Source organism: Oreochromis niloticus, linkage group LG14, assembly GCF_001858045.2.
Source record: "Oreochromis niloticus isolate F11D_XX linkage group LG14, O_niloticus_UMD_NMBU, whole genome shotgun sequence".
In the NCBI taxonomy this organism is placed as follows: domain Eukaryota; kingdom Metazoa; phylum Chordata; class Actinopteri; order Cichliformes; family Cichlidae; genus Oreochromis; species Oreochromis niloticus.
In genome coordinates this window covers 8,155,329-8,164,098 of record NC_031979.2, presented here as the reverse complement: position 1 = coordinate 8,164,098, position 8,770 = coordinate 8,155,329, and the positions used below count along the sequence as shown (strand labels likewise).

Below are 8,770 nucleotides of genomic sequence, written 5' to 3'. Positions count from 1 at the left end.
TCACTGGTTAATGTTAAATTGTTTTTTCTCTTCTACTTTCTTCTTTTTAATTTTCTTAAATTTGATTTCTTCTATCAATTCACTGCAAAACAAAGTGACTGGTCCTCTCAGCAGTGTTAGCTAATTCTTTCATAGCCTGCCGTTGCACCTGTCCTCTGACTCCAGTCTCTCTAAGCAGTTTTGATGTTGTACTGGCAACAAAGCCCCTGCGCCCCACTTCCACCGGGCGCACCTTGATCTTCCGGCCTCTGTCCTCCGCTTTAGCTCCCAAGTTGGCATGCCGCAGCTTCTTACGCTCAAACGCTTCCTCAATTGCACCCTCCCATGGTACCGTCAGCTCAATGACATACACAAGTTTTTGGGAGTTAGACCAAAGGTCGCAGAGCTGACTGCCTTAGGTGCCCAAGTGATGTCAGACCTCTGCGGGAAAAATGAGGTCCAGGGTTGAAGGGCTAGTCCTCGGCTTGTATCCCTCCCAGACAAATGCTGATGGATGCTAATGCTCCTCTTGGTTCGTCAAAGGTTGAGCATTGATGGATTTCCTCTTGCACTCAGCTTTCTCAGCTAGATACCTGAGGACCTGATTGTGGGGGGACCATGAGGACCATGTGTATCTGCCTTGAGTAAGGCTAGTTCTACAACCAACCAACATGTGCTTGAGTGTTGCTGGGGGCAAGATGGGCCCTTTCCAAACCACAGCTGCAGATTTATGGGGGAAGGCAGCACATCATATGTGGCTGGAATGATGAAACTTAGCCTATTAGCTTCCATTCCACAAGTTTCACTCCATGGGAGTTTCCTCTTTTCAGCACCTTCCCAATTCATCCAGTGACCCTGCTTGGCCAGCGCTACAGCTATGGCATGTCTGGCTGTTTCCTCCTGTCGACGCACCTCCTCCACCACCATTTTTCGACGTTTGGCTACAGATGCCTGTTGCCAGAGAGGTGTTACTTCTCCAAGACCAAATCCTCCTCTCCCCTGTTGGATGTGACCCACCATGTCGCGATGCTGAAGAGCAGATTTGGCCTCTAGCACAGCTGTGGCTGGGGTCCACTTCCTCCCCATTGCTAGGGTGGGAGCAGCGCCACAACAATAGCTTTCAACTGTCTCACTAAGGGTTTTTTTTAATCTGTTTCTTACATGGCTCAGTGAAATGGTAAATGGCCTGCATTTGTATAGCGCTTTTCTAGTCCATAGGACCCCAAAGCGCTTTACACTACATTTAGTCATTCACCCATTCACACACACATTCACACACTGGCGAATAGCAAGCTACATTGTAGCCACAGCTGCCCTGGGGCGCACTGACAGAGGCGAGGCTGCCGGACACAGGCGCCACCGGGCCCTCTGACCACCACCAGTAGGCAAACATGGGGTTAGTATCTTGCCCAAGGATATTTGGCATGCAGCCAGGATGCAGCCTGGGATCGAACCACCGACCTTCTGATTAGTGGCTGACCTGCTCTGCCACCTGAGCTACAGCCACCCCAGTGGTGACTTTTCCAATTCAATAAATCAACTGTTGATATTACTGCACACTTTTGATAGTGTTTTTCTTCATAAAGTTGTTCTTTGTTTTTCTTTATTGAACTTAAATGACATCTAACACAATGAAACCGACATTTTATGTCAGGAATTAAGTCTGGAATTAGCGAGCTGAGTATCAAAATGAAATTTGAATAAAACAACACATAAAACAACTTAAATATGTCACAGTTTGACATATTCAAGTTCAAAATGAAACAAACAAAGTCTTGCCTCTAAGCGTTTAAAGCAAGTTTAAATGAAATATAATTTGTCTCTGGGCACCATCATTAAAGACAAGATAGGGCATCACATGTAAGTATCTATTCTACTCTTGCAGCTGACCAACAGTGTTTTCAATTTTTATCCTCACTACCACACTATAGGAATTAGTTGATAATATGTAATTTTTTAAAGTTTAATGTAAGCCAGGTGTCATTTCCAACACAATAAAAAGTGAAGTAGAAAAGTAAAGAAAAAGTAGAAGTGACTTGTTGAAATGTTTTTGTTGAGGTAACCAAAAACAAAATGTCAAAATAGCTTGCTAAGTTTTGTTTTACAGTTAGCATTTACTATACACAAAATAGTGTAGTAGTTTGTATATTCGCTCACATTCATTCAGATTAAAAATTCCCAGTTCAAGGCCATGCAGTGTAAAAACTCTGCCAAATCAAACATGTGGAGCGATGTCTTCTTGTGAATAAGGGAGCATCTGAACATAGCTGCTTCTTCCTCTTTGTTCAAATACACACAAAATACATAGTGTATATTTTTCTTATTACTTGTTCAACCAAAAGTAAATATGAGCTGTTAAATACATTCATGATGTCAACAAAAAAAGAATATTATTTGTCCTTATTTCCTTTGTGGAGCTAACTCTGATATATTGACTCTTACAACACACTGTACATTTTATTAAAGCAGACACACATGTGTTAGTTGTATTCAAACTCAATATTAGATCAAGATTTAAACATTTAACATTTAAGCACAGACAAATATTTTTTTTTAAAAACCCATAAAATGTCACTTTTTATATGACATATATGACATATATTTATATAGTGACTGATGTATAATTTAGGTTATAGATCAGTCAGTTTCACAAATGAATAAATAAATGTTTCTTTAATATTTCTGACAGGGTCATAACGTACCATGATGAAGAATCATCCGTAGACAGTGAAGAAAATAAAAGTAAGATCAGTTCTAGATTAAAAATCAGCAGTGATAAAACTTGTAGTGGATTCAGGGACTAGACTGGGTTTAACATTCTCAGAAATAAGAAGCTGCCCAGTAAAACTTACCTTGTAGAACTATGGCACAAATCATAGGTGTGAAATCTCTAAATGAGAATAATATAGATAGATAAACAATGCCCTGAGCTATATTAGATGTGCATGATCGATGGGATGCAGCAATTAAGTGCTTTCCCTACAGCTGTATGGAATTTAAAAAAAAATACCACACAGCAAAGCAGAAGAAGCCACGCTATTTTTTGTATTATTTCTTCCACTCAGAACGTGTTATGCTTGCTGAGATCAAGCAAGCAAAACGTGTCAATCTAAGTAAGTGTGTTAAAGTCCAGACCATATTTTCGGTTTTGCCGTTTTGAATGGCGCTGCAAATATACAAATCCGCTCGGCTCTGTAAAGAAAAGAAGAAAAGCAGTACAAATTTGGGGCATATCTGATGTCAGATACAAAGAAAAATCATTAAAGAGTCCAGTGGGAGCAAAAGGAGCGCAATTTTCTTTATTATGCGGAGTTTGGAGGAAACGTCTCACAGTTTGAACTCAACCACCAGGGGCAGATGTTTTTTCTGCTGCTTGTATTTGACGCTGACTCGTGTTGCACCAATCACCTTAACAGGATCCCCTGTATAAGTTTCCAGCTTGATTTTGATGGGCTGCAGGCTGGGGGGCTTGGTGCCTTTCCCTGTTTCTCTGAATGTTGCTTCGTTCATGACTGTTAGGCAACATCCAGTGTCTATTTCAAAGTTCACCTTTTTCCCACCAATGTGCATATCCACAGTGTAGGGGTCTACTTTTCTCAAGTGTACCACACTGCCACGCCCTAACTTGAACAGTTTTCTTTTGTGCCCTTGATTGCACTTGACACAGTTCAAAGTGAACGAGTCATCTTCAGAGCTATCAGTTTTGCTGTTATCTGCTTTCTCGCCCACATTGTGAGTACTGTAGTGTGAACACTGCTTCTTGTCTTTCTTTATATATGTCGATCCATACATTTTTTGGTTCAGTTTAGTCTTGCTTCTACAAGCTCTGGCTATGTGTCCCACTTTACCACAAGCATGACATTTTTCTTGTTTGTACTTAGTCTGCTGCTCTGTCGTTGGTTCCTTTGCAATGATAACACTCTTTGCTTTCTCCTTTAAAGGTACAACTCTCCTGTTGTCCTTTGGTGAGGCTGAAACATTTTGCTGTCGCCCCTGAGGTCTCCAGATCCTGTGCATTTCTATTTGCAGTCTCCATAGCTACTGCAATTGACAAAGCCTTGTCAAAAGTGAGGTCTATTTCTGACAAGAGACATCTCTGAATTCAGTCATCCTTAATTCGATCCTATCTCTCAACATCTGTTGTAAGGTGTTGCCATAGTTACAATCCTGTGCCAGGCGACGCAGCACATATTCCATGATGGTTTCATTCGCCTTGCGGGAGCGAGAGTCGAATTTATACCTTTGCACAATTTCACTGGGCTTCGGGTCAAAGTGATTTTTCATCAGAAGTACCAGCTCTTGGAAGGTTTTGTCTTTGGGCTTGGCCGGGCTGAGAAGATTTCGCATCAAGCTGTACGTCGCTGCTCCGACGACACTTATTAATATCACTCTTTGTTTTTCTGCATCCGTTAGGTGCGAAAAACTGCTCGAGTATTTCCGTATACTCATCCCAAGTCTGATTCTTTGGATTGAACCTGTAGCCGACTCCATCACTTTATTCTTCTTGTTTTTTTTGGGGGGGGGGGGGTTTCAGTCCGATTGCCCAAACTCCTTCCCCTAAAAATCCTCGTCGCCAAAAAGATGTTGCATCTTCAAAAAATAAAAATAAAATAACTGAGCCTTACACAGGAGTATCGTTGCAACTTGTTTACTGAACCTTCTTTTCAGTACATGTTCAGAACATCAGTGTCCATTTTACTGCCTCCTACAGGACACTCTCTTCTTCCACTTTCTTACAAACATTAATGTACACAGAACCAATATTGCCTCTCCTGGCATTACCATTGTAACAACACACTCATTCTATCTGTTTCTTTCAGATGAATAACAGGAACTAGGTATCTATGAATAATAACTATTATGCATACCCATATATTTATATGAACAACTAATTTCTTGCAATACCATAGTAGTTTACAGAGATATCTATTTGAAGAGCTTGTCTGACTGAGCACAGTCCAAGCTGCAGTCAGGCACAGAAACTTTAGTTTAAACCCCTCTTCAGATGGCTTGCAGACGTGACCGGTGTTCCAGCTTAAATGGTTTTGATGAGAACTGCTGATGTTTCTCAGCTTTGTAATCCGTCTTATCAAACTCCAGACGCTTCTAGTCGATGATTGGGCACAATTATGAAAATCGAAGAAGCGAAAATTGGCGTTAAAAATGACGTTGTTTCATTAAGGTTACATTTAGACGATTTGGGTAAGTTTCCAAAACAATTAATAATAATAATAATAATAATAATAATAATTGTGATAAAGAAGAAGAAAAAAAACATAGGTCACCAGAAACAGGTCTTCAACTGCTGGATAAAATAGCTATCAGCTTAACTCGCAAACTGCCAGCAAGACCTGACGAGTACGCTGAGCACATACCTCAGGAGCAGGTTATGTTCAGAGTTTCGGTTTAAAATCGGCCAGAAGCGCCGCGTTTGACTGATTTATTTATTTACTATGCGTGGTAATAGCATGTTTTAAGCGCAGCACAGTAGCACACCCAGTGATAAAGTAATTAACTGGAATTAAAATATTTATTTTACCGGTCTGTACACTGTAAAAAACAAATTGTAATATAAAAGTATTTTACTGTGTATTTTACAGTTTTGTACTGTTTTTCTAGAATATCATTAAATTTACATAAATAGACTGATTTTACATGTCAAATGTAAAATAACATAAAATCACTGTAAATATAATAAAACATAATTGTCTTGTTTTTTTAAATATATTTTTCTGTACATATACATAATTAGATTGTTAAAATACATTCACAAATGTATCATAATTTCACAAATATTTGTCCGTTATTTGAAAGATTGAACTGTTAAATTCAAATGTAATACTATGGAAAAGTATATAAAATGATCTAAAATTAATGAGAACAATTAATAATTAAAGGAGTATTTGAATTATAATTTTGCTGAAAATTTTATGTCATCTAGCTCTGTTTCAATAATTCAGAGGTAAAAAGTGAAAATATAATTAATAGGAATAAAAACTAAAAAAACATATAAAACATTGCACAGCCACACTGTGCTAATTATATATTTAAAAAAAATGTAGAGGTAGAATTTGCAATTAATATAAATCTCAAAGTATTCACAACATTCCTGAACAGAAATAGGCCTCTGCACCTGGACTGAGGGCGCGGTCATGAAAACAATGTGACATGCCATTGGATGTTGGGACACATAACGACGCTAAAGATCAGCCAATGAATTTGAATTAACAACCACAAGGTCGCGGGTATGGCTGTGGAAAGCGCGGTGGAAGAGAGAAGTTGTTGAAAGATCGTCCATGCAGTGCTGCAAGGCAAGTATATCAAACTCAGCTTAGTAGAATTAACTTGACATTGCTTGACCACTATGGCTCGTAGTTTACTGAGACGTGCGCGCCAAGATGTGCTGCGTGATGAAGTGAGAGAAATAGGAAATAGAAGTAACCCACTGTGCTAGCTTTGCCCTGTAAAATGTAATGGACATGTAAAGGATAAGCCAAGTATTTCCTTTTATTTCGTGGAAAGGAAGTAGGCTAAAGCAGCTGAGGTGAATTATTTGACTACATATAAACGTACATTGCATACATGTATTTGGATTTTGGCAGGTTTCATGATTCATCAGGGTTTTTTTCTTCCTCTACAGATTAGTGGCGTGAGTTCTCAAATTTATTCAGTAAGCTGTAAAGGTGAGTATTGTGCTGCATTTAAAGATGTCAAAAGATTACACCTTTCGCAGCTGTGGTGCTTTAATGTAAATGTTTGGGCAACCATGGTCAAAATTTCAGTTAATGTGAACAGTTAAGCAAGTGGAAGATGAAATAATCTCCAAATGCCATAAAGTTACAGATGACATTTAATTTTAAATAAAATCATTTTCATATTTTTTATTTCTTTAAAAAACAGAAAAGGAAAAGGCCCACAGCAAAAGTTTGGACACCTTGCAGTTGACCGGGGGGCCCAAACTGCACGCCAGTGTATGTAATTGATATACATCAGTTGTAACATTGCAGTTAGTTGTTTGAGTCATGTGTGGACTTGTTTTTTTGTCCCCTTGTCTCTTGTTCATGTACACACATGTACCGAGCACTTCATGTTATCTGTGGACCAGGCCATTGTGAATGGCCATATCACTATCTTCAGCGACGCACTTTATCCTGATGTTTGGCTCTTACTACTGCACGGACATTTCTTATCCAGTAGCCCAAGCAGCAACCTTGGAATTCTTGCAACAGTATGGTGGCACCAGTCAATTTTATGCATTGAATTATAAGAATGATGAGACAGTGAAATCTAAAGTTATGCAATCCAAATCAAATCATCAGATCTCCTTTCATTTGCAGTTAAAACACATAAGACTGAGCAATGCTTGAGTGTTGAGATGATTTGTAGATTGATAAATCAACAAATAACTAATATTTGCGTTTCAGATGGCTGTCTCTGAAATATCCTTCATTCATGCTCATGTCAAGTTATAGAAAGAGACCTTTGAGTAGTAGATGTTCACAGATGTTTCACTACCCTGAAACAGTATTTGCAATAGAGACTCACAGGTTAACCAAACATCTTTGCATCACCCCTCTGTTCCACAATGACCTGTATGTCCACACACGCACTCAAAAGCAAGCTCAATCTACACTTAGATTCATTGCAAACGTAAAAAACACATACAGTCCAGTCCTCAGTTTCTTAATGAAGTTGTTTTTCATTCGACAGATGCCTTAAGATAAACCCCGACAAGGGATCCAAAGTGGAGCGGAACACGTCTAAGAAACAACATGCAGACTACTAGTGGAGAGCATAAAAAGTTCTTATTCTTATCCTGAGGATAACATAATCTGTTGTTCAGTAGCACTGTTCTCTGTTTCATGGTCAATGTCAACAGCACGGGTGGCCTGCTTGATAGGGGAAAAGTGAAATATAGGCTGCAAATCCTATTCACATTTAGCTAGCATTAGTGCTAGCCAGTTGGTATGTTACTGTCTGCTGACAGGCTTCTCTGTCACTCTGTCCTGCTTTAGGTGTAGCATTGTCTTAAGTATTATCTTCATCTCAGTTCATTGTAATAGGCTATACATTGACACTTGTGGTGCTTACTCTGCAAACACAGTCCCATTCGTTCAGTTATTTTGGTAAAAGTTTGTGTTAAAGTGACAACTTACAACATATCAATGAGGCTTTTGTTTTACTCTAGTTGTTCTTTGCATATAATTACATTGCAAATTTCTCCAAGGGAACCCAAATGGCCAGCAGCAGCCCTAAATGTGAGACTTTCAGAAAGCTAGAGCTACTTCTAAACCTGCAGGTTATGTGCCTCAAATATTCCCTTTTTCATTGTTCCAGATGTGGGGAGAAAGTGTCCCCTTCTTTTGTGCTCAAATGTGCGTTTGCATTAGATTTTTTTTTCTATGTGCCTTTGTTCATGCATAAGTGTTAGTTGTTCTTGGATTGTTCCAGGAAGGGTTATCTTTTTGTCAATAAAATCCATGTTAATGATTGAAACAATGTCTCATGTCTTATAAGTAAAATAAACATGTACAAACTGCTCATACACAACATATGATCAAGAATTAACATAATCTTGATGCAATTATAATCAGAGGTTTTGTTTAATAAAGGTTCTTTGGGTGTTTTGTGACAGATAAACGAAAAATCTTACAGGGAGCACACTTATTTCAAATTGAAAGTCCAGTAAATATTCAGGAAATTTATGTTAAATTACACTTAAAATCTAAATTTATATGTGATATTGTCTAAAATTAACAGTGAATTGTAATTTTAAAGCCAATATCTATAG

General features: G+C 38.6%; 1 long non-coding RNA gene across 1 annotated transcript; it reads left to right on the top strand.

The window, feature by feature from the left end:
- The first annotated feature begins 6,107 nt into the window (after positions 1 to 6,107).
- On the top strand, positions 6,108 to 8,475 carry LOC109205050 (uncharacterized). Its single transcript, XR_002064517.2, has 3 exons — positions 6,108 to 6,662; positions 6,880 to 6,950; positions 7,690 to 8,475. It is a non-coding gene; the product is annotated as an uncharacterized LOC109205050 (long non-coding RNA).
- The last annotated feature ends 295 nt before the right edge of the window (positions 8,476 to 8,770 follow it).